The sequence below is a fragment of the Herpailurus yagouaroundi genome, unplaced genomic scaffold (assembly GCF_014898765.1).
Source record: "Herpailurus yagouaroundi ecotype Mexico unplaced genomic scaffold, PumYag 100, whole genome shotgun sequence".
NCBI lineage: Eukaryota > Metazoa > Chordata > Mammalia > Carnivora > Felidae > Herpailurus > Herpailurus yagouaroundi.
This window is the reverse complement of record NW_024412391.1, coordinates 72,223,902-72,250,513: the sequence shown is the minus strand read 5'-3', so window position 1 is coordinate 72,250,513 and position 26,612 is coordinate 72,223,902.

The following is a 26,612-nucleotide window of genomic DNA, read 5'->3' as shown; positions in this document are numbered from 1 at the left end:
AAAGAAAGAAAGAAAGAAAGAAAGAAAGAAAGAAAGAAAGAAAGAAAAGTAGAGGAAAGAAAGAAAAGAAAAGAAAAGAAAAGAAAAGAAAAGAAAAGAGAAAATACAAAAAAGGCACTGCCTGGTATAGTGACTACATTACTGCCATCAAAATTTGCATAAGCGACCCTAAAGCTTTGATGCCCCAGATTCGATATTTACTGTTTGAAAAAGCTAAATGAAAATCACGTTGATTGTCTCTTAGCCTGTGTAATTCAGATGTGTCTGGTCTTTCTACAAAAAAGATGTGCTGATGGGGGTGGTGATCTGTAGGTTATCAGAAAACATCTAGGATTCAATTTCCTTTTATAGTTAAATCAAACTGTTTTCCAGAGATTCGAGATCTTGCAAATTAGCCCCTCCAGACTATGGGAAAAGCTTGTAAAGATTTTTTTTTTCTCTTCACCTGTTTGAATTGAGAATGAGAAACAAGTGTGAAAGTGCTTTAATATTTCAAATGTGAAAATCAAGACTTTGATCAAAAAGAAAATCTAATCAAGATACATAGAACCGAAACACAGTTAAATGTATAATATTTTATTTGGAGGAGATCTTGGACAGAATATAAAGTCTTATATACTACCCAAGCACATGAAAAACTATGAAAAATAAGAGATTTAATCTCTAGGCAATAGGCAGACATTCTTAAATTTAATAGTTCTTCTCTAAGAATTCTTTATTCTGTTCAAAAAGCCCTATCATTTTTGCAATAGATGTATTCCATATTTCACAAAGCTCTGCATTTCTATTGTGCTGTCTTTAATCATGGGCATGGTCTCAGCTCTGGTCTGGGGTTTCAGGAAATTGCACAAGTAATTGTCATCACAGACATAGCTTAATTTCTAGTGTAGTGATGACACAACAATTTGCCCAAGGCCAAACTGAAAGAGCGAAGTATTTTACAAAATGATGGGTGGTTTATTCCATAGTTTGATAATTCACTGTAATAGGGAATATTTTAAAAAATAAAAATTTAAGTTTAAGTTGCATTTCAAACCTCAATGCAATTGATTGCTTGGAAATTATTCAACATTATGATAAAATAAGTCTATATTACACCCTCCTTTACACACAGGAACTTTATTTTTTGAAGAAAGTGGATATTAAATATCTAAAACTATGGGGGGGGAGTATAAGTGAAAGTAAAAAAAATAAAATTTAAATGTCTGGGAACTTGCATACCACTTTGTTCACATTTGGAAGTCAGGAACATGTGTTTCAAGTACTGTTCTGCCAGTCTTTAGTTGTAAAATCTTGATAAATGTATTAACTTTGGTTTCTCACAACATCTGTCTTGCAAGATTATCATGATTAAAAAATGAGATTAAAAGAAAAGAAAACAAGTTTGTAAGCCATTTGGTATAATATCGACCACCTATTTATTATAAGCACAATTAATGATGGCTATCTAATGTTTTTCTAGAACTGTGTCAAGCAGGTCTTTGAGTCATGCTTATATTTGGTAGAATTGAGAGCCCTAAAACCATTAAAATTTGAAGTAAGTAAGACCTAAAATGCAATTTCTCAGAAAGAAATACTTATAATGTATAATCAACAACCTAATGTGTTTTAGGGGTAATGAGAAAATTGTGCTCTTTGAACAGGAACTAATTCTGCTTTTTATTATATGACTCTATCCCTTACTTTTCTCTTCAGGGTTCTACTCTTGAATTTCATTTGAATGCACACTTTGGAAACATCAATAATGTTCATCAACTTATTTTAAACCAATTTGCATAGCATAAAACAAATATGCACACAAATAAAAAATAACTGGAGAGAACATTCATCAAAATTCTATTAGTAAGAAAGTAGAAAGCATAGAAAAAATATACAGGAGAGAAGGTTGTTGAAAGCTGCAGCTTGCAAAAAGAAACATCCATTAAAAGGTTCTTGAAATCTGAAAAATTATGGCCTTCAGAAGGAGGTTGGGAGACGATTTATTTTACTTTTCTGCCTCAAAGTAGAACCTCTCATAAACAAATTTAGATAAATGCCAAGCTACCTTATTTTAAGAGTTCCAAGTGGAGAAATTCCGCCATCTCACTAAGTAATTAATTATAGCATATGATAAATTTTAATATGTTCATTAAATGCCTTTAAGGGACATTACTGTTTCTTCCTAACTGTTCTGGTAATCTGGTAAAATGGTGAAGCTTACAAAATTTCATTGCTTTGCTCTATGTTTGCATTGAAATTAATAAGCACTTAGTAAGTCAGTTATGAAAAATTATATTCTGCTTATTTAGTAAGTACTTGTGGTTGACTGCACGTGGGGGTAAGGTAGAAGGAGGTGCAACATACGATGTTAAGGTGTCTGATAAAACCTTGGACGTGGAGCCAGTTAGAATGGTTATATCATGAATTCATTTTGAACATATTAATTGTGAGATACCATCCACATAGATATATTTCCTAGCCAGTTGTATATACAGTCTGAAATTCAGAAAACTGGGCTGATGATAGAAACGTGGGAGTGATGAATATGTAGATGACATCTTAAGCCAATGAAGTGAGTTAAAACACGCAAAGAAAGAGTGAAAGTGATTAAAAGGCGGTGTAAGCTTAAACCCTGAGATACCAGACTCCTGAAAGCAGAGGAGAATGAGAAGAAACTTCAAGAAAGGTAGAAATAAAACTATCAGAGTTTAGTATATGTGAGGGCAAGGAGGACAATGTTCCAAGACAGAACAGTCAAGTGTGTTGGAGGCAGTTGAGAGTCAAATAAGGTAATAAGTAAGATTCCATTAAAAATTGTTGGTAAACATATCAAGATCAGTTTTAAAGGAAAGGTTGGGGTTTGGGGCAGGGGACACTTGGAAGGGATTGAGAAGTGAATAGAAGGCAAAATAAGAGTGAATCTAATGCTATAGGAAAGATTACAGTGGAGAGGAAGAAATAGAAAATTCAGTAGAGAAAAGGATATTACAGAGTGAGAAACTGGAAGGGATATGTTGCCTAGGGAACTTGGAAAAAGGATCTTTGATAAGAAGAGCAATATTTCCACCATGATTTGAGATTTCAGCTGAGAACAAGAGAGGCCGATGGGCCATCTCGGAAATTGGAAGACAGAAGTGGCTATTAAGATATTAAGATGTCTTGTAAGTGTTGAGGACCCTGTTAAGGTTGATAATAAAGTGCTTATACTGATGTATTCTGATGGCTATTCAGTGTTCCCCAGCTGTGTTCTGATGGCATGGAGAAAACAAATGTTTTGATTTAAAATTTAGGGCATTGGCATTTAGTTATGCCTCAGTAGGTATTTGAATAAAATGAATCCAAGCTTGCAGTGCACTGACTATAGCAAAAACCTGATGGAGGGGAGAAACTGGACAGGTCAGGGCATCACAAGTATCAGTAAGGCAGAAGATTATTAGCAGGAGAAGAAGTAGATCAAGCAAGCTGAAGTTTGTGGTGGGAGAGTGGGTTTATGTGTACCCATATATTCACATAATTGGGATCATGCCCACTATATGGTTCAAAACTTATCACTAAAAAATTCTTTGAACATATTTTCATGGCTGAAAGATTCCACCATGTGGATGTATTTAACCATTTCCCCTTTATGACTATTCCCCATTTTTGTAATTCTAAATAATGCTGTGATAGACATTCCTGTACATAAATTTAAGAACCACTAAAAAACAAAAAAAAATTTTTTTTCAGTAACCCAATGATTTACTTTCAAATATACAAACCCCTAGGCTAAGGAAGGTAAGGAGAATCCAAAGCAATCAACATCAAATCCCAGTAGACTTCCACCTTAAATATGTTTCCAATACTGACACTTTTGGTGTAGTAGTGCCTTAGGTTTAAGTACAGATTTTTCTTAACTATGCAATATATTTGGTCTGGTCACTGAATTTTCCTTGATTATTTTTATGTATGTTGCAAGAACATTCACTTACCATATAGCTCTCCTGCAGTTTGCTTTGCAAATATAGAAATATACAGTATTGGATAAGTACAGAGGTAACAGGATTAATACCATCTAGATAAGTTATGATGAAAACGTTCAGATTGGATTTTAAAAAGCGTCTCTTAATTATTGCACAGATGATAGGAAAGTAAGACCCACAGTCTCTCCAAATAGATTTTGCCTGTAGGGACACAGTAAGTCTGACAACAGACCAATTTTCCTGAGAGGGCTGTGTAGGTGTTGACTTTGTGAGCAAAGCCACATTTTGTTCTATAAAAGCAGTATACCATACGTTTTTAAATGAGCATTGTTCTCACATGAGAAAGTCTCATCAATTTGCTGAAAAACATCCTGGTATAAAGGAAAACAGATTCTTATTAACCTATGCAAATGACTATATTGTCATGAAAAGGGAATTAGTAAGATTTTCTGAATTCGGGGGAAATCAGTCAGAATCTGGTATTAGTTTAAAATTTTTTATTTCATTCCATGAAAGCAGAGTTTACGAACTGATAAGAAAAGTATCAGAAGAAAGAGAAAAGTCTTCTCCATAGAACCAGAAAAGAAAATATTAAAACAACATCAACATTATTCCAAGCAAATAACCATAATAAAATTCTGCTCATGAGTTAATTCATATTATGGAATTAACTCTTGTTCTGAGATGCATCTTGGTTGAACAGCTTGCTTTCAAGAAACTGCTTCTAGATAAAAAGGGCCCTGGAAATCCTGGCTCAGTCCACTTTTGGAGTCTGAAACTTGTCTGAGAGTTGCAAGCTCAGAAACCTGTATCCCCAAAGTCTCAATGAAGCTTGTGTCCAAGAGTAGATTCTTTGAAGTGGCAATAGTTTAAAAGATCTTGTATGGTTATTTTCCACGAGGCTCTGAGAATGTCATCGTGTGTGTGTGTGTGTGTGTGTGTGTAAGACAGAAATCTGGTCATGTTGCAAATAACAGAACTTTCAGTTAAGTATCAGAATAAAACTAAAACTATCTGCAGATGATAAAACTGCATGGCTGTGGTTTATATATTACTGATTATTTTCCATTATGTCTAATGAGGGATCATAACAAGAATAATGCAACAAAGAATTTTTGTTTCTGTGGCACATGTAACAACGATTACATAAAGTTATTTAAAAATGGAATATCTCTAAGGATAATGATCAACTACAATTTCAAAGACATCACTATACTTTGTATTTGGATGGGTATAATTTTGATGGAGGCAAATATATTGAGATATATAATAGTCTTGAAACATTTTTTTAATACCAAGTATATCAGAAAGAGACTCAGCAAGACTAAAGTATCCCTAGATATTTGTACTTTTATAAAACTTCATGGTAAATCTGATGTGCTTCCACAGTTGAAAGCCAGTGGCCTAGAAGATACTACATTCAAATTAAAATGGTCAGGATGTGTCCAAGTAAATATTTTATATAATAACTGAAATCATCACTTAGGACACTATACTATTGTGTCTAATATCATCTAAGAAATGGCAAGACTCATAAATACAGTATAAAAACAGACTATTTCTTGGGGCACCTGATGGTTCAGTCAGTGAAATATCTGACTTCAACTCTTGTCACGATCTCGCGGTTCGTGAGTTCGAGCCCTGTGTCTGGCTCTGTGCTGACAGAGCAGAGCCTGGAGCCTGCTTTGAGTTCTGTGTCTCCCTCTCTCTACCCCTCCCCTGCTCACACTCACTCTCAAAAATAAATAAACATTTTAAAAAAGCCCATTTCTTAAACTTGGGTTTCAGTCAATGTATTCTCTGCAGGTAAAAACACATAATGCACAATGGTAGATATTTACATATATCTACAGATTTCATATAAGACATACAACTTCTGAAATATACATATTAGCAAAATTTTACCTATACATATTTACCCAGAGCAGGCTATCTTCAGATTTGTAAATTCTTTCCATGCAGCTCTTACAATGGTAATATATCAAACAAATCTATTTATAGAAACTCTTTCTATAAGATGAAAGAATTGTAATTTTCCTGTTTTAGTCAGAAGATATTGTGAAATTTTTACATTATTTTCTCATTATTTATGATCTAATTTGGGCGGGACACAATTAAAAAGTTGTCAGATATCTGGACTCTTGATGAAGACAAGATCACAAATATCTGAGAAGCAGTGCTAGGTTATCTACTTAATCAAAGTGACAATAAAACATCTAAAAAGAAATATAAATGCTAATAGGATTGAAAAGAGATTTAACTATTTCAAAAATGAGGAGCATTTGTCCTTTAAAAAAATAATAATCAAGGGGGCACCTGGGTGGCTCAGTCAGTTAAGCATCTGACTCGATTTTGGTTCAGGTCATGATCTCACAGTTTGTGAGACTGAGCCCCTCTGTCAGCACCAAGCCTGCTTGGGAGTCTCTCTCTCACTCTCTCTCTGCCTCTCTCCTGCTCTTGGTCTCTCAAAATAAATAAACAAACAATAAAAAATCAAATATAATGAAATCAACAAAACTCACCCAAAATTTTCTGGTAAAATATAAGATCTTTGCTATCTAGCCAAAATTACAATGGACATATGTAATAACCTTTCATATTACAGGCAGTCATTAATTAGTAAACCAAGGATACAGGCTCATCAAAATCAAACAAACTTTCCTAAGACTAACCCATTTTATAGATTATTTTCACACCCATGTCTTATAAGAAGCTGAATAAAATGTACCCTACTAAATAAATCATTTAAAATAAGTATTTTATTTATTATTTAATAGCAGAGACCTGATCCTGATAAGTAGTACGTTCTTTAAGCTTTTAGAACCTCTATTTTTCTTGCCAACAACCTGGAAATTATGTTTACCCTGGAGATCAGAAACTATATCTGAGAATTTATTATGGTGAGCTCTGTAAATTGTTGAAAGAATACATAATCATCATTATTATAACTAGCAGTGTGAAGTAATTCAACAGCATGACTATTTTGTGAACTGTCAATAATTTTTAGTTATGTACACACATATTTATTTATTGAAAAATAGTTTACGTTTAGGTCAAAGAATAGAAGAAATCTAAGACGTGATTTCTGGTATTGTGTCATTTAGCACACCTCTTCCTGAGGTTGCCACCACCATAAGGTCTTAACTACCATGACAGCTAAGACCATGTCCCACGTAGGACAGTCTTCTAAAAGGTACATTAAAATTCTGATGGTTGTAAGAGATCAATTCACTAAAGAAAAAAGGATATAGTTTTACCTTATCTTTAGTCAACAAACCCAACATAATAACTTAGATCTCAAGCACTGAAACATGTCCTATATTCTTAAAATCAATAGAAGAGCAAAGATACAGAAGATGATACTTCATTTTCATTGGTCACTTAACTTCTAACTGGTCCAAGATAACATTATGTAATTTTAGTTTATTTATTTTTTGAGAGAGAGAGCAAGCAGGGAAGGAGCAGAGAGAGAGGGTGAGAGAGAATCCCAAGCCGACTTTGCAACTGAGCCTGACGCAGGGCTTGGACTCACAAACCGTGAGATTATGACATAAGCTGAAATCAACAGTCAGACACTTAACGGACTAAGTCACCCAGATGCCCCCATAACATTGTGATTTTTAAATATATTTTTAATAAACATTTTAATTTTTCAGTGCACTTTTAGGATCACAGCAAAATTGAGGAGAAACTGCAGAGATTTCCATGACATCCCCTACGCTATACATGAATTTTTAGCACGGGTAAATACATTGATATATCACCCAAAGTCCATAGTTTGTGATTTCTATGAGTTTGGAAAAATGCATAATTACATATACCCATTATAATAAATCATAGAGTATTTTTATTGCCTTAAAAATGATCTGTGGACTGTCGATTCATTTCTTCACTCTTTAGCCCCCACACACCTCTGGCAACCACTAATCTTTTTTTTTTTTTTTTTTTTTTCCAACGTTTATTTATTTTTGGGACAGAGAGAGACAGAGCATGAACAGGGGAGGGGCAGAGAGAGAGGGAGACACAGAATCGGAAACAGGCTCCAGGCTCTGAGCCATCAGCCCAGAGCCCGACGCGGGGCTCGAACTCACGGACCGCGAGATCGCGACCTGGCTGAAGTCGGACGCTTAACCGACTGCGCCACCCAGGCGCCCCCAACCACTAATCTTTTTAATGTCTCCATAGTTTTGCCTTTTCCAAATAGTCACATAGTTGGAATCATACAATATGTAGTGTTTTCAGACTGGCTTCTTTCACTTAGTAATATGCATTTAAGTTTCCTCCATATCTTTTCATGGCTTGATGATTCGTTTCTCTTTAGCACTGAATAATATTTCACCATCTGGATGTACCAGTTTACTAATTCATTCACCTATTGAAGGACATCTTGCTTGCTTCATAGTTTGCCAATTATCAATAAAATTGCAGTAAACATCCATACATTGGTATTTGTGCGAACATAACTTTTCAACTGCTTGGGTTATATACCAAGTAATCTAATTGCTGGATCATAATGTTAAGAGTATGTTTAGTTTTATAAGAAATTGTCAGATTGCCTTCCAAAGCAGCTGCACCATTTTGCATTACCACCAGCAAGGAATGAGAGCTCTAATTGATCTACATCCTCAGCAGCATTTGGTATTGCGTTCAGGACTTTGGCCATTCTAATAGATGTGTACTGGTATCTTATTGTTCTAACTTGCATTTTCTTCATGACATGGGATATAGATCATCTTTTCGTATGCTTATTTTCCATTTGTATATCTTCTTTGGTGAAATGTTTGCTCAGGTCTTCAGCCTTTTTTTTTTTTTTTTTTTTAGCAAACAAAGTTGGATTTATTTCTCATTGCAATGAGAGAATCAGGGGCTATCTCAAGGAGAAAGAGTTAGGAATGACTTATTACAGGATCTGATCTTCTAATAGGTGATTTGAGGAAGGATTCAAGGAAGAGAAAGTTCACAGTGGACTGAGTGCTGTCAGGAAATGGAGTTAATTCTATAGCTGAATATCTTTTTTTTTTTCTAATTTAATTTTTTTATTTTTTTAAGTTTACTTCCAAATTAGTTAGCATATAGTGTAATGATTTCAGGAATGGATTCCTTAGTGCCCCTTACCCATTTAGCCTACCCCACTCCCACAACCCCTCCAGTAACCCTCAGTTTGTTCTCCATATTTATGAGTCTCTTCTGCTTTGTCCCCCTCCCTGTTTTTATATTATTTTTATTTCCTTTCCCTTATGTTCATCTGTTTTGTCTCTTAGTGTCCTCATAGGAGTGAAGTCATATGATTTTTGTCTTTCTCTGACTAATTTCACTTAGCATAATACCCTCCAGTTCCATCCATGTAGTTGCAAATGGCAAGATTTCATTCTTTTTGATTGCCGAGTAATAACTCCATTGTATATATATATACCACATCTTCTTCATCCATTCATCCATCAGTGGACATTTGGGCCCTTTCCATACTTTGGCTATTGTTGATAGTGCTGCTATAAACAAGGGGGTGCATGTCTCCCTTCGAAACAACACACCTGTATCCCTTGGATAAATGCCTAGTAGTGCAATGACTGGGTCAAAGGGTACTTCTATTTTTAGTTTTTTAGGAACCTCCATACTGTTTTCCAGAGTGGCTGCACCAGCTTGCCTTCCCAATTCAGCCTACTTTTTAATCGAGTTGTTTTTTTTTTTTTATGACTGAGTTTTAAAAGTTCTTTGTTTATTTTGGGTAACAGTCCTTTATCAGATGTGGACTTATTTGATTTTAAAGTTACTAAAGTATATTAACTTTCATTTCTTTTTGGTTTTCATATTTCTTTTATTTACCAGGAAAAGATTCAAATGATAAATAAATGGATTATACTTTAAACAGAATCAATTCATATAGTTATTTGGAAAATTCTGTAAAAATACAAATAGCTATTGAAATCAACAGAAGCAGAAAAAAATCAGAATTTAAAAAGACCTTAATACTACTAGATCACTAACTTTCAGTCACCCCTGGAAGATGGACAATTAGATAGGGCTCAACCATTTCACAGCAAAATTTTAATTTAGCACAATTCCAAGAATGTATAGATAAGCCATCCTAGTAAAAGACATTAGTTTTTCTGGAAACATCTATGGAATTATTGCTTTTTGAACATGTTGAAATTATAGGGTAGAGGTACTGAGACATGACCCCCTGCTCTTACTCTCTTTCTAAATAAATAAATAAATAAATAAATAAATAAATAAATAAATATTTTTTAAAAGGAGAATGAGATAAAGTCATGTGGGCTGATTTCAAAATTCATATCTACCACTATAGACGTAGGTTCTGTAAGTATACTTCTTTCTGTTTGGAAAATGGAAATACATTCAAAACAAAAGGAAACATTTTTTTAGCACACAATGCTTCTTATAGAAAATAGGGAGAAAAATAAAACAGCACTCCTGTCCTTAAGGAATACATAGTCTACTGTTTTTGTTTTTGTTTTTTTAATGAGCTGGGTCTGGCCAGCCTCACATGGTTCTTACGAAGATGAAAGGAAAATGTATATCAAAATGCTTCAAAATCTGTGAAGCACCATGTAAATAGGAAGAATAAAGATACTAAGGTAATACAAAGTTCAAATCATTTCAGTTCATTTCATTTAGATTCTTAATAGTCACTAAATTTATTACCCTGCAGTAGTACACTTGTGATGACCATGAAAAGAAGCAAGCTCATGGCCCACCCACCTTACATTGTCTCTAAGGACAAAGAGGGCAGCTATGACTGGTGAAGGAAATAATACTAGTTAGGCAGGTTCCACAGATAGTGAGCCTTTATGGGGCCAACTTTGTGGCTTTTAAACTTTCACACTTGATGGGGCGCCTGGGTGGCGCAGTCGGTTAAGCGTCCGACTTCAGCCAGGTCACGATCTCGCGGTCCGTGAGTTCGAGCCCCGCATCGGGCTCTGGGCTAATGGCTCAGAGCCTGGAGCCTGTTTCCGATGCTGTGTCTCCCTCTCTCTCTGCCCCTCCCCCGTTCATGCTCTGTCTCTCTCTGTCCCAAAAATAAATAAACGTTGAAAAAAAAAAATTTAAACTTTCACACTTGATTCTTAATGCATTAGTCTTTATAAACTATCAGAGTATGTTCTAGTTTCCCAGTGCTGCCATTTCAAATGACCACAGTCTCGTGGTTTACAGCAACAGACTTTATTCTCTCAAATTCTGGAGGCTAGAAGTCCAAAACCAAGGTATTGGCAGGGTTTGCACTCTTTGAAAGCTCTAGAGAAGAATCTTTCCTTGCTCCTTCTAGCTTCAGGGGTTAGCAATTTTTGACATTCCTTGGTTTGCAGCCCTCTAACTCAAATCTCCACCTTCCTCTTCACATAGCTACCTTCCTTTTGTGTATCTGGTTTGCTGTGTCCAAACTACTTTCATTTTATAAGGATACCAGGTATTGGATTTAGGGCACATTCTAATCCACAGGACCTCATCTTGATTTGATTACATTTGCAAAAAAACTCTTCCCAAAAAAGGTCACATTCACAGGCACTATGTTTTAGGATTTTAACATATCTTTTCGGAAGGCACAATTCAACGTGTAAGGGAGTCATAAGATCCACAATTTGAATGCTTTTGTTTTTATTTTTTAATTTTTTTAAGTTTATTTATTTATTTATTTTTGAGGGGGAGGGAGGAGGGAGGGAAAGAGGTAGAGGGAGAGAGAATCAAGCAGAGTCCATGTGCTATCAGCATAGAGGGCGATGAAGGGTTTGAACCCACAAACACTGATCATGACCTGAGTCTAAATCAAGAGTCAGACACTTAACGAACTGAAACCCCAGGTGCCCCTGAATATGTTTTTAGATGGAAGCAGCAATGTAGACAATTTGATGACTATGATCCTAGAATTGCAGTTGAAATGCATTTACTATGGATGATAAATTTAATTTTATACTTAATTTAATTTCAATTAAAATAGCCACATATGGCTAGTGGTTACCAAAGAGGACACAGTTCTATCAGCTTTGCATAAAGTTACAGAGATATGACCATGCTGTGAAATATTTTACTGCTTAGATTTCCAGATGTGCTCAGTGCAGTAATGTTTACAAATTGAAGAAAGAGAGAGTGAGAGAAAAGAACAAGAAATTTAGAAAAAAAAAAAACAATCTATTCACATGCATGTTAAGCTTCTTTCTTGAACTAACAAAGTCTTAAATTGAGGGGAATAAGAAGAGAAATGATGAATAATTTTACTATATAAAAAGTCATTAAAGAAGAAAATTTGTTCTGGCACAATTACTATGTACTTTATAGCTCATTTAACTAACTGCTCATTATCCCATGAAATGGAAAAGCATCTTGGCGCTCAATTCCATCTGGTTAACTAAAGGTCACTGAAGACGCCTTAGAAAGCCAAGTGAAACTGATTATTTCTTAACAGATAAATGCTTACACCTAAAATTCTATTCATATATAAAGTATCAATTGCCACCATTTTTGGCAAATTCAGCAGAGAAATATTTAAAAGAAAATTAGTCCTTTGAATGAAAACTGCTCCACTCAACTACATGGGATTATTTTAGAAGTCCTATTTTTTATATATAGTCGAGTATAAAAAATTGGAAATTTCTTGTTTTTATTCCTGCCAGACCCTATTTTCCTTAAAGACCGGGCCTGGATCATATTCATTTTTAGTAAGTATGTGTTTATAATTTAATTAGGATTTCATGCATTTAAAGAATATATGAATGAGTGAAGAATAAGGTTATAATATTTTTTGTTTCACATATCACAACACAGTAATAACTGTTTTGTACATTTGTCTAGAAAACTTTTAAATGCTTATCTCTCCATTTTATAAAATCTGCTTAATTCAGCAGTTTGCATGCTGAGTGTTATTAAAGGTCTTTTTTCCTATTGTATTTGCCTCTTGGAGTGACTCCTTTAAACTTCTTTGCAGATAGTTCTCATAATTCCTCATTTTTTAGCATCACAAGATGTAGAGCAAAAAAGGTCAGATTGACCCATGATTGAGGCCATGAATCCAAATGTTTATTTACATTGCAAAATACCTTTTCTATGTAAATAAAAAAATGAGAGGTTACTTAAGACTAGAAAGAGAAAAGGTAGTATGCTCTCAATTCCCTCATGCAGTTTGATACTTTTATTTCTAAATTTACACCTACTTTAGGATAGGGCTAAATCCTTCCAGATTTAAGATTTCTCATTAAAAAAAAGTAGTTCTTCAGAGGGAACTCAGTAGGTCAGCTTTCAGGAACAGAGGGAAAGCAAAGTATCTAAGTACTGAAAATTCCAAGGATGGAAAATGTCTTATGCCAAGTCTAAAATATTTAAATTGTTCTCAAATTAATTTATAGCTGAGAAAATATGGCTTTCTCATTCTCAAAAATAAACTAAAAGACTTAAAAAGCCTACGTGATTAGTATGCTTCTTTAAAACAACATTTTGATGAGTTAAGTGTAAATGAATCAGAAACATATGGGTTAAGTCTCCTTGAAGTACATATAGCCATAAATAGAAGAGAAAACCAAATAGTTGGAAAAAATGTACTCTGGGTTAGCTGCACAATAATCATTTGAAAATTACTTGAGTTATTCACCATCAATGAACAGGTCTGCCTTATCCCTCCAGAATTACTTTGAATGTGGTGAAAATGTCTGTGGAAACTAGTGGAACCCATTGAAAGAAATTCTTCGTTCCCTCTGCTGGATAGCTAAAATTTCAAATGGCCACAAAGATTTAATCATAAATGAATATAATGGTTACTGGGAAGGAAATTATATTACTTTCTCTTGATTAGGTGGAACATTTGTTTTAGTAATCATTGAATTTTGTCTATAATAATGTTGCTCAATAACATTTGCAATATAGAAAATTAGCTCAACAAGATTGAGGGTATATGTTGGTACTTCTTTTATAGCATAAATAAATAATTATAGTTTGGGAAGTAATAAAAACTCATGACTTTCCACTGTTAAATATTTTGTCCAATTGCATAAAGAGCCAACAATTTGCATTTTATTAATCTACAGTATATTTATATTATAGTAAATAATTTTTTTTTATTTTGTGTTTGAAGAATACAACACAGCAGAGAATTACAGAGTGGTAGATGCTTAAATTTAAAAAAAATATATTAGTATTTGTTAATTCCTTGAACATATTTCATCTGACACTGGAAAAAAATTTGGGGGGATTAGTCTGCTTTATAAGCCATGCCAATTAGTATGAGTAGTGCTTTTCACCAAGCATTTCAGTGTGAAAAGAGATATCCAAAGTCAACACAGAACTGCTGTCAGGGTGAGTTTCCCATCCTTTTCATCAGTCTATATAGGATACAAATAACCAGGCATTTCTAGGACATTAATTGGAAGGAGGAATAATAATAATACCACTACCAAACACCTGCTTTTGATCAGGCACTGTGTGGTATGCTTTATGCTTTGTTTGTTTGGTTTTGGTAGTAATTACATTTTCAAATTTCTTACTTCATTAAACCATTCTAGTATTCTTTTGTACTGGGAAGATGGGTTGCCACCAAATCATAAACATTGCTGGATTAAAATTTTATTCAAGGGGCGCCTGGGAGGCTCAGTCAGCTAAGCTTCTGACTTTGGCTCAGGTCATGATCTCACTGTTCATGAGTTCGAGCCCCGCAATGGACTCACTGCTGCCAGCACAGAGCCCCTTCAGATCCTCTGTCCCCCTCTCTCTCTGTCCCTCCCCTGCTCATGCTTGCTGTTTCTCTCTCTCTCAGAAATAAACATTGAACAATATTGTTTTTAATTTTATTTAAAACTTAAAGTGTTTCTTATTCTGTGGGTTCTGTTGAAATCTTTTCATGATCAAATCCTGTAATTCAGTGTTTTTCCTGTGTAATCTGGTACTAGGTCTTGTGTGTCACTCTTCGCACAGCTGTACTTGAATTCCGGTAGCCTGAATCATGAAGTTTTTGCAGAATTTACTTTTCTGAATTAAAAAATTTAGAAAAGAACAGGAAAATTACTGAATAAAAAAGGTATGAATTCCTGAACATCAGAAACACAGAATGTCCCTGAAATCAAAAGTCAGATGCCACACAAGCTCCCCTATCTCACTCTTTTCATGGTCATCTTCCCACACTGCATTTAGGAGTAAAAGTGGTAATCTTTCATCACAAATAGGCCATTTCTGCCATGAGTTCACCACTACCAAATACACCTTCGCTTCTGCCTCGGAAATTTAAAAAATTTCTTTTAAATTTACTGATTCAATGTAAGGTAACTGTCCACCAATTTAAATACATTAAGAAACATGTAGCGGTGTTTGGGTAACAAGAAAAGTTTTTAAAAGTGCAACAATTTACCCAAGAGCAGCAAGAATTACTATTGTGGGTATCTCCACCACCCAGTGTTCATCAGGATATGACCAAATAATCCATATCATTATTTATTTGCCTGAAAGGGCTTTCCCACCCTAACAGCAATCTCATAAAGGGCCTAAGTGCCTATTCTATGCAATATAACTTCACACAAAACTGAAGCAGGGTGATCTTATTACAACATTAGATGGCAAATGGTGGACTTTCTTTAGACATAAAATAAATAGATACAGAAATAGATGAAAAACAGCTGGAGTTCAGGGTTATACGAAGTCTATATTTCCATGCACCTTTAGGTGTGACGTTATTTCAACTAGATGTTAGTATCCTCCAGGAACTTTCAGGTGCTTTGGCTAATAAGTAGCTCCAGAACCATCATAAAACAATGCACCAAGAAAGAATGTGCTCAGATTCAAAACTAAGTGCCCCAAATTCAAACAGTTTATTATGCCCAGGATGACTTACAAATAAAACATAAGTTCACTTTTATAAGGCAACATAAAAGATGGTTACTTAAGAGGCAAACTGGTCTAGAGAGCTTTATTGCCCTCATAATTTATTATGGAATTAATCCATTGCGTGTTTGCACCAGGTCAGCTCGCTGAAGGGAACCTGCATGTTATCCAAATCAGATTGAGAAGTACAAATCAAGACTCCCAAATGGAGTACTAAGCGCACTTCAAAAAGCCAAGCATATGGAGTGTGTTAAAGTTTCTGAATCATTTCACTTAAGTCATAAGATTAACCAAGAAACAACAACAAAAACAACCAGGACGTTTTTCCCTACCAGACTACGAATAATCTAGAAAAGAAAAAACAGATACATTTTTTTTTAAATACAAAAATAAGTTCCTTTGTTTCAAAATAAAGGCGCTTCAGGAAGAGTTCTCTCACTCTTTAGGTTTCTCACGAGATTGCACAAAATATATTTGGATAAAAATATCATCAGAGAAAACAACTAACACATAGAGTCTTAGATATTTGGAAAGATACGAGTTAGTTCTTAAGATTTTACAGCTTTATTGATCAAGACCTACCGACTACAAATCCAAGACAACATTCTATATATGATTGAACATGTGAAAGTTGCTTTTGGTTTTGTTTTTGATAAATAAATGTGCAATATAATGTAGAAAAAGATCAGGGTAAAAAGTCTGAGGAACTGAATTTTGATAACTTTCTCTACCACTTACTAATCATTGGAGCTACCATATAATTCATTATCTTTAAATTAGAGAAAATGATAATCATAAGTCATCTGAAGGTTAAATGTTAGTGAGAGGATCAAATTAGATGATATTTGTGAATACATTTGAATGTTTATATTAATATAATAAAAATAATAATATTTTATTAATGGATCTACTTAATTTTAAATGGTTTACGTGTCAAAGTTCAATACCACTTTTAGCTTTCTCGAAAAATATAAATATCTAGGTAATAACGGTATCCTTCTTGTGATTTAGTAATACCTAAAATATGTCATGAGTACATTAATCATATATAATGCACTAAAAATTATTAATCATCAATATAAATTAATAGTATACAATAAATTACTATAATACCGAGATTGTATAATCAGTACATTAAAATGTGTGCATTCCATACATGAAAATAAATATTATTCCTTTCCATATATATAAGTATATATAAAAGATATATATATTTATACATCCATATATAACTTTGCATAAACACATCTCTATATATACATGTTCATTATAAATTAACAGACATAAATAGTACCAAGAAACCACATCTATATGATAAAAAAATGCTTTTAAATAAGAAATGTATATACATGATTACCAGATCTTTCCTATAAAATTTCATCCTAAAATTTAGTTTCAAATAGTTTCTTTTCCTAAATGTTTTATTTTCTTTTGAATAACTTTAACGTACCATGAATAAGAAGCTGGGATGACAAAGTTAAGTCATCATCCTCCAAGGCATTAGATAAGGAAAGGCAGAGGGGGGTTGTATTTCCCTCAGGTTCACTACCTTCTTTATCTTTGATACACCTTAGATACACACCTCTCCATTATTTCCCTTTGCCAATGTTTTACTGACAATGAATTTTAAGAGTTTTAACTTTCCTTTAACAATATTTCTCACTTACGTTAACTTAAAAATTAGCGCTCAGCTTTCATTCATATCGTGAGGTATTTCATGTCTACGTATACTTGAAAGCCCCATAATTTATTTTTCTCTGTCTGCTATGTGCTACCGCAAGCCTGGAATTTGACCCATAACTTCAACTAAAGACCCCACTCACCTATCACTTTTCAAAATGTTTAACCAAACACTCAACTAGTCAAAAGTCAGTGATAGGAGAGCCTCCTACTGGGCATCTCCAGCGCTGCGTGCCTCATTGACAGCTGGAGAGAAGGCTCTTGTTAAGCATATCTGATTTGCCCTGCTTTATGTCTCCTCTGTTTTACTGGAAAAGCCGTCAGCAGGTCACTGGCCCGGCCTTCACAGCTAAGCACTAAAGATGTGAAGTGTAAACGATGATTAAGTGCCTGCACGATTCTCAGATTTCCAGAGTTCCAGCCTCACAGGTGTTCATATTGCAGCTGGAACTAAGGTCTCATTTTAGCACAAGTTAGGTATCTATTTTAATTGCGGAGAGAGTAAGGCAGTGACTAAAGGACAGTGGTTTTGTTGATGTGCGCTAATGTAGAGAAAGCTGGTGAGGTGATCAAAATGCTTTATAGATCATCTTCTGGACCTAGGATAAATGGAAAAGAAGTGACGGCATATTGTCTTAAACCCGTCTTAAACAGATGGGTAACACTAATTCATCTATAGCACGCTGAGCAGTATAAAGAATGCACCGAGATGGTGAAGGATATGAGCACTTCGATCAATGATTCAGACAAACAAGGATGCTTCACTTGGAATATACTCGAGAGGGCTATTCTCAAGCACTCTAAAAGGGCTGCCTCTGAGAGAGTCACAGGATTTTTTCTGTGCGCAATTCCAGAAGGCAGAGTCACACCGAGAAAGTGCTGGTTACGGGGCAGAATGCAACTGAAAATAAGGACAAACTTCCCAGCCACGGGATCTTAGAAAGATTTAAGTTAGAATTGGTAAAGTCTCCGTTACTGAAAGTGTTCTGGCAGAAGTGGCCATTTTCTACAGTGGTTACATGGCAATTCCTACGCTGATGGCAATTCCTACGCTGGATGGAATTTGGGTTAAATGAGAGTTATGATTTCTTTTAATGCTAAGATTAAATATTTCTAATCAAATGAGGTTTGGGGATACAAAGGTAATGTGTTTTAGGCCAAACGCCTTATCTTTGGCTTGGTAACCTGCAAAGTGTAGGTTTAGTAGATCAAAAATCATGAGTTAAATGCTAGTATCTAGTTACTGGTCACTTCAGCAAATCACTTTAACTTACTCATATCTAAATGGGAATTATGTGATATCAAACTGTTGTTGCGAGGATGAGAGTAATGAAAACTCCCAAGGACAGTGTCTGGCATGTTACAAATAGTCATGTTACAAATAAAGCTTACTAGCATTATTACTATCTTCACATATGTTTAGATATTTGCTATGACCTTCAATGCACCTCTGCACATGAAATGTAACTCATGCAGCTGTGTTTGAGTGTGTGTGTACAATATTAACTGGATCTGCCTATCCGTCCCTTACCTCTACCACTAAATCTAAGCTCTGGTCATGCTATCCTGGCAATACTGTAACAACCGAAACTCCCAGACTGTTCTCTTTTCTCCCCCAACACTTGTTTTGAATCTTTTTACCCACATTGCTTATTGGGTTCCATAATGCAATTTCCTATTCAAATCTTCATAGCTAATTCATAGTTTGAATATGGAAAAATTGCCAAATTTATATGAAATAATTATGTCTCCCTGAAGATTAAACACAATTGGTTAATCACAGACTTATGGTTCCTTCTCATGTTTGCTCTTAAAGAAGGAATGTCTGTGTTGTAGCTACACTGGCTGGCTGAGCATGCATGTTTGTTTTCCATCCATCAGTCCTCTGCAGTCCTGAAGTTCTTGCCTACACCAATCAGTTACTATGAGGACTATTTCATTTTCCCACCCTAATCCTCTGGTTTCATTAATGTTTTCCTCAAAACACAAGTTTTCCGAGGAGCCCTTCCGAACACCAAACCCGCAGACCACCCTGCTTATGAGTTGATGCATATCTTGTTTTATTGAATTTATGTCTGCTGCTTGGGTATCTGCCTATTTTCCCCCAGCAACTTTTTATGTATACACTCTATTCCCTGTAATTTCTATTATTAGGGTATGTGTGCAATAAACACTGAACACATAGCTGAGCCCAAGTCTTTTAAATATTCACTAACCTTTTATTTCCGAGACACACTGAGTTTTACAATTCACTAAAGGATTAGACAGTTTGAATCTACAGAAACAAAGCAAGTATGAAAAAATGAGGTCAGTAGGGAAAAGGTTTGGGAAGGTAACAAAATGTGAACTTACATGTGTGTATATGTCTGTAATGAGATGGATTGTTCATATTGTACACACAAAAAATATATGCTTCATAAACATTAGCTTTTAGATTTTTTTCCAAATAAGAGGCAAAAGCTATTTCATATATCTCACAGATGGTGTTCAATGATAAAATGATACTCCTGCCTAAAGAAAGCAATGAAATGTCTTTCTCATTTTAAACCAAATTTTGGTATAACTCTTAGCATCCTCTTTCTAAATGTACAGGGCAGGGCAAAATAATTATTTAGGTGATTTTGAAGTCAGGACGTTTTGAGAGGAATATACAACACTGGCCATAAAAGTATTGTAATTATCAGCAAGTATGTTTACAAGAAGAAATGCCATGATAGGTAGATTAATAGCCCCGCAACGACGTGCACAATTCTAACCTTTCGGACCGGTGCATATGTTACTTTATAGGACAAGGAGGACTTTGCAGATATGACTAAGTTAAGGATGGGGAAATGGGTATACTAGCCTGTACTATCTAGGTGGCCCAGTCGAATCACAGGGTTCTTGAAAGGGGTAGAGAATGGTATGTGATGATGAAAACAGAGTGCCAGAGTTATGTGACTGATGTAAAGGTGAAGATACGCTATGATGCTGGCTCGGAAGATACAGAAAGGGCTCATGAGGCGATGAACACAGGCAGCCCCTAGAAGCTGGGAAAGGCAAAGAAAGATTTTTCCTCAAAGCCTTAGTGACAGCTGTATTCCTAGTAAGAATCATTTCAAATTTCCGATCTCTAGAATAATAAGATAACACATTTGTGCTGTCTTAAATCACTAAGTTTGTGGTAGTTTATTACCCAAGCAATAGAAACCAGTACAAATATTAATGATCCCGATCATTAGCTCCTGTACATAGAAATGAAGTGACCTACACTTATGTTTCCAAGATAAAGTTTGCCAAAGAAAAAACCGTCAGAAATTCAGAAGAAAAAAGATGAAGCAGGAAATGTGTTTCTCTCTCTGCAAGTTGTAGCAGGGGTTGGTTCATAAAGCATGTGACTGGTGGAGTCATACAGGGCCACATACTTAGAAAGGCTCCATGCTTGTTTTAATGCTCTGCTGTCACATCTTAAAATCCTCAACAATTTTTTAATAAGGTGTCTTGTAGTTTCATTTTGCACCAACCCCTACAAATTATATAGTTGATCCTGGCTGTAGCCTTTATTGTTTACAGTTCCTTAAATACTCTATTCACTTACAGAGACCAGAACAATAACATGTTACAACAACAAACAAGTAGAGAAAAGAGGAGAAGGAGAGGGCAGAGGCATGAGGGAGAAGAAAAGCAAAGCTGTCCAGTACATTCAGAAAATCTTCTGTATATGTAGTCTCCTCCTCCCCTCCAAAATCTTTATAGCAGAATTTATGTAACCAATAATCATGATAGCTCAGTCATGGTCACTTTCTATCAAGTGGGCTTAAGAAAGTGAAATGTGTTTTTGAACATTTAACTTACATGTTTATCAGACTTTAGAATCATAGAATGCAGTTAAATGCTCCTAAAAACCTGAAGAACTATTGGATAGCAAGTAGAATTATGCATTTAAGGCTATGAAATGCGTTCCTAGGAAAATTATTAGAAAATTTAAATCAATGAAATATCTATATAAATTAATCAATCACAACTCAATAAAATCAGTAGGGAGAATTAAACCTGATGGTATGTGTGTAATTATACATCACAGAACCACATATCATCAAACAGCTTCACAGCCAACTCCACCTTGCTAATTTCATAAAACATTCTTGATTTCTGTTATCCTAAATCAGACTGAAATCTGATTTCAATTAACAATGAAGCAAAGGAATGAATAATACCTCATTAGCCTTTGTTTGATGAAATCCCTAATTTAAATGAAATATTAAAATTAACTAGTCAAGACAAAGTTTTAAATATGGCGTATCATATCTTACATTTTAAAAATGAGCAATTCATCAGTAGAAGTTTAAGTAATAAATAAAAATACATTTTTAGACTACCTTCTTGGAAATGGCATAAATAATTGCCATTTTATTTTAGAGGAGAATGTGTATGTTAGAAATCACAAAAGTACATGTTGATAATATTTGTAACATTATTAATAAATAAAGACGGTTTTCAAAACAATCAAGAATTAGAGGAAAATACTGTGCTCGATTTAATCTAATACAAAGCTGATACTTCAAAATATTGTCTAAAATATCCTTTGTAAACATGTTATAATTGAAAAACCACAGAACTGAGAGGCAAAAAAGATTTAGGTTTGATGGTCAGGACTTTTTTCTGTATAGCTTTGGGCATTTCATTTTGTATCTCTGGCTCTTAAATTGTTTCATGTACAAAAAAAAAAAAAAGTCTGGGCCAAAATAATTTTTTTAAAGAGATTTTATTTTATTTTAAAGTTTATTTATTTATTTTCAGGGGGGAGGAGCAGAAGAGAGAGACAGACAGAATCCCAAGCAGGCTCTGTGCTCTCCGTACAGAGCCAGATGTGGGGCTCTAACCCATGAATCATGAGGTCATGACCTGAGCAGAATGCTCAGGAAGCTTAACCTACTGAGCCACCCAGGAGCCCATAAAGTTTGTTTTATTTAGTTTGAGAGAGAGAGAGACAAAGCGAGCTGGGAAGAGGGCAGAGAGAGAGGGAGAGAGAGCACAGAGCTATCAGCACAAAGATCAACTCGGGGCTCAAACTCACAAACCATGAGATCTTGACGTGAGCCGAAATCAAGAGTTGGACGCTTAACCACTGAGCCACCCAGGCACCCCTGCGCCAGATCCTTTATGAAGTGATTTCTAATTCATTTCAATACTGTTTCCGAAGGACCTTCCCAAGAGAAAGTTGTTTCTACTATGACTGTTTTAAGAATACATAATGAATCATGGAAGTGAGACCCTTGCTTTTTAAATTCTATTACCTCTTGAATGAGAATAAATGTTAAAATTTCACAACTTCAGGAATGATCTAAAATTTAACATCCATGGAGACACCTGAGGTAGCCAAAATTTAGACTGAAATTTGCACAAATCTAACTGTTGTCTTGCAAATATAGTAATGAGTCACTGTTAAGTTAAAAATAATTTTCTATTGAACTCTGAGAAAATAGTTTAATTATGTATCTTTCATACTAATGTGGCCTCAGCCTGAAAATCATCATCACTGTGTTGTCAGAGATCTAGTATCAAATTGACTGTCTATTTATTTTTCTAACCACGGGCAAGGAAAACATTTCTAAATGAATTACATATAACCTCATCTTGAATAAAATGTCTTTTCTGACTATTTAAAACAACTCTTATAAAATGTTTATTTGACTTTAAGAAATAGCTTACACTCTCCCACTAAATAAAGCCCACATATTTTAGCCTGTCATTCAAGAGCTACACAACTTGGCGCCAACCTATCTTTGGAGCTTTATCTCCTACTACTCAGTTTGACACATCCCAAACTCCTAAGCCATTTACTTTCCTAATATGCTTGGTGTTTTTCTGCTTACCTATCTTGCATCGAATGTCTTCCAAGCTGTCTATGCATTTCCGGTCTAACCTGCTTCAAGGCTCACATCTGGTGCTAGGTCATTGATAAAAACATCTCAGAACCTGTGCTCTCCTACGACCCCATCTTCCTTTAGCACATCAGTGTCAGAAACCATCTCACCTTCTCCTACAATCCTAAAACAAGTTCTATCTCATATCCTGAAGATTATTTAGCACATCCAAATATATAATAAGGAAATTTGTATACATTTAGTTTCCTTATAAGGCTGAAAGCTTCTTAAGGCTAGAAATCTTTTTCTTTTTTTTTTTTTTTAGCTGTTTCCTTTTTTCCCCTGTATCATCAAGCATGTCTTAGTTTGAGAATGTGCGCACATGCAAAATAATACATGAATGAGCATGTAACTAGGAAAAGTGTTGGGGGAGTGTCCTATTGCTTTCATTTTATCAATACCTTGGTCAAAAAAAAAAAAGACAGTTTTTGTTTTGTTTTGTTCTTTTAACATCCAGGTTCAATCATAACTGCTTATGTAGTCTTAAATTACCCAACATAACTGTTTTCAGGCAGTCCGGACAAGATTTTATAACATAAGAAATAGCTAGTTAAAAAACGCCACTCTTTGAAACCTTTACAATCCTAGAGGACAAGTCATTACTCTTTAACCCCTCTCGGACTTATCCCCAGGCTGTAATAATGTTTTATTATTTATATAGAGATTTATATTTTCAAAGCACTTTAGAGCCATTAATTTGTTAAGCCAGACAACATACAGTAGAACACGGTGAGTGTGATTAAATGTGTTTGACAGATAAGAAAACAGCAGTAATGCCAAAGTGGTTTTTTCATAGCCGACAGCACTGTGGAGTCGCTTAGAGTGCTAGAACTGTAATTTTACTGCGGTAAAAACAACCAGACAATAGACCTGTCGCTATTTATTCCATTTTCAATTATTCTTCATTTCCATAGTCAGAGTTAGGAGCAAATCTTATGTTAATGATCTTTAATTCAAATATAAGACTAACTGTAAAGTGAAGTTTTGAATTTTTACTGCTATAATCACTTAGAAAAAGTAATGTTCTCTTTTAGATTAAATGTGTGGAGATGTAAATCAACAACCAAGTATGATCATTCCTTGAGTCCCACTGAAAAAAGTGGTGGTCAGGACCTAGATAAATACAAGATCTCTACCTGTACCTCATGGCATTCATCATTTGTGCTGCATTGAAGAACAATCTTTCTAAAAGACTTCTGACTTCTATTTTCTTAACTTTGAAATTATGAGCAAATGCCTATGCATATGATAAAAATATCACTCCTAAAATGTACTATGCATTTGTCTTCAGAGATACGAACCTTACCAAAGGTAACTTTTCCCATCAAAGATTTAGTTCCCCACTTGTCAATGCAAAATTGATTTGAAAGTAGATTTTCTCCCTTTATGTTCAAGGTTGTGATTTGAGGCGATGCGATAATAAATTATTAAAAGTTATTTTCTCTCTACTCTTGGACCAAACAAATCTCCAAAGAAATTGTCTGTCCCTACTCAGTATCTCAGGAATGTAATGTTATTTTATCCCAGTGGGGATGAGGGTTTTTCACCTTTATTTATGGCTGGCATTTTTATGCTTTTGACTCACACAACCGCCCTCTCACAGTGAAGCCATTCGTATTTCCTGAGAGAAGTTAAGATAATTTACTATTGTGGAATATATTTTTCGCTCATGCTGATGCAAAGAATTAGACACATGACTCCTGTTAGTGTCAATCCTAGTGATCCATAATGTGAAAATCAGGACTTTGCATAAAAAGCATCTGCTTCCTTTGATTCAAAACCTTAAAAGTGTTAGCATATGCCCATATACTCAGGCTCTAGTTCACAGACACATGCAAGTGGGGATTCAGAAGTTTAGCCCAAAGACAGAACCAATCTATGCACTTTGATACCAAGGGATCACCTGCATGAAGGGGGATATGGATGGGCTGTTGAACCCATACATTTTGAACATTCTGTTAATTTTTCCTTTTGAATTTGATCTATCAAAAATACTGAGCGTTTGTAGCAAATCAGGAACTGGAAAATATAGATTTGACCTAAATGGCTCATACCATTTAAACCATCTTCTTTGCAATTCCACCCATCAGTTTCTTGTCAGTACCACTTTACTTATATTACTTATATTTGTAGTCATATATTGTTAGTATTCACATATTCACAAAACAAAGTTACCAACACTTGGAATACTATCAATGACCGGAGGTGTCTAATAAAACAACTTCCTCTAAAAAGACTGATACAAGCAGATCTGGATTAAAAAAAAAAAAAAAAAAAAGGTGCATCCTCCACAGCAACCAACACAGGTTAAACCTTTAGATGTCTTTAATCCACTCTCCTTTCAAGTATCTTGAGAGAAGTAAGAGTGCAAGGGTCGAACCTACATCTGAGTTTAATTACAGGACACTGTGTAAGGATACCTCTGGAGACCTTTTTTTCCTTCAGCTTACAGCATATGTTATGCTTAAAGGTGGAAAGACTATTTTCTCCCTCCACGTCACTGGAAATCCAGGCCTCTCGCCTCATTTAGAGGCTTTGATGTTTTCACTGGGGTTGGGGCTACTAGAGGAATTGATTTAGGATAGACTTCTGTTTTAGCATCATTTTTTTAATGGCAAATGACTGGCTCCAGGAATCTTTTAAAAGGGACATAAAACAATGCAAATTTCTCCAATCTTTACAATGGTAGTAGAATTCTTCATGATCCTGCGTCTAAAATATTAAGAAAGTAAAATTAAATTAATGAAAACATATGCCAATTAACTTTATTTACAGCATATGGATGCATATATACGTATATATAGTATAGAGTATCTTGAAACTATGTTTCACTTAGTGACTTTAGTGTTGATTTAACAGCTGCTTTCATTACATAGTAAAATCACTAATCACTAAAGATTATCTCTAGGGAAAATAGTAATAGCACTCTGACTTACACAGTTAGCCTCTTCACTTGCTTATACCATAGAGTTTCTTTTTCTTTATTTCCTTTTATTTTTTTTTTAATACAAGGTGGAAATGAAAGTGAGCATCTGGAGATCATTCCTGCCCCATCCTGATTAATCTCTCCTTTTTAACTCCCAAGTACCAAAGCACATTGTGTTGAGATTTAAATATACCAACTCATCCCTTATCCTTACCCGTCTCTAGTCTGGAAGTATAAACCACTGATTTCTTTAAAAATAAATTCTAAAGTAAAAGGTAATTTGCTCCAAATAAAATAAGATACTAAAAAGAAACTCTCTCTTATCTTCTCCCTGCAATCGCTAATAAG